Below are 1,394 nucleotides of genomic sequence, written 5' to 3' on the forward strand. Positions count from 1 at the left end.
CCCTCCTCCCTTTCCCCCTTTTTTTTGTTTTTGGTTTTGGTTTTGGTTTTTTTTTTTTCGTTTTTTCCACAGAACACTGACCTGATTACCTCTGGTCACCGGCGTGCTTAAACAATCAAATTTAGTCCATTCTGTAGATGTAAATTCTACACCTCCCAACTTTTTCACCTCTTTCTCTCAGGAGTAATTAGACTATATAGTTTCTCTGGATAATACCAGCGTCCTTCTCTCACCTAACCAACCATAGTCCACATTTTAACTCTTTGAAAAAAGCTTCTTATCCCTTCTGTCTGTTCATTCTATTTTCAATTTTGCTTCATTCCCACCCCCCCCCTGCCCCGCCCTGTCTTCTCTCTCAGTCTCTATGCTCTTCAACCAGCACTGCATACATCCGGCTATTTAATTATAGCTGGGAAATCCGGTTATATGCTATAAGCTGTTCATTGTCCATTGGTATTCTTCTTTTTTCCTTTTGTTTTCTTCCTTTTGACCTTTTTCTGTATTCTTTGATTTTCTATTATTTGCCCTCCCTCCTCCGTCTTTTCCCTCAACTTTTTCGCTGTCCCTCTCGGTTTGCATTTTAGTCGGATTTGTCTGTGCGTTTGTGGGCCCCTGCTCCCTGTGTGTTTGTCAGTCTGTTTTCCTCTCCAGGGCTACTCAAGAAACCAGCCAAAGTACACATGGTGGAGAAGCCCAGATATCACTACGAGTAGGAAAACAAAATAACCAAGGTCTCAAGAAGAGAGACAAAGAGATACCATTGAAAAAACACTCTCTGAAAGGATAGGCCCTGGACAAAGAGTCTTCCTGGATACAGCAGCCCTCACAGGTACAGAGAGCATAACAGGTCTTAAAAACTAACAAGACCCAGACAACTAACTAAAATGATGAAACAAAAAAGCTCTCCCCCAAAGAAACCCCCAGAAGAATTGACAGCTAATGAACTGCTCAAAACAGATATAAGCAGCATAAATGAACAAGATTTTAGATTAATAATCATAAAATTAATAGCTGGGCTTGAGACAAACATAAGGGACATCAAAGAAACTATGGCTACAGACAAAATGGAGAATATAAATAAGAATGAAGAATTAAAAAATGCGATAAATGAGATACATAATAAATTAGAGGCCTCCAATGCACGGATTGAAGAGGCAGAAAGGAGAATAGGTGATTTAGAAGACACCATTATAGAAAAACAAGAAGCTGACAAAAAAAGAGACAAACTGATCCAGGAACATGAAAGAAGAGTTCGAGAGCTCAGCAACATGGTCAAATGCAACAATATACGTATCATAGGAATCCCAGAAGAGGAAGAGAGGGGGAAAGGTGCTGAAGGAGTCCTGGAACAAATTATAGCAGAGAACTTCCCTGACCTGGGAAAAGAAGTAAAC

The sequence above is a fragment of the Hyaena hyaena genome, unplaced genomic scaffold, assembly GCF_003009895.1.
Source record: "Hyaena hyaena isolate Hyena2069 unplaced genomic scaffold, ASM300989v1 scaffold_147, whole genome shotgun sequence".
Classification (NCBI taxonomy): Eukaryota; Metazoa; Chordata; class Mammalia; order Carnivora; family Hyaenidae; genus Hyaena; species Hyaena hyaena.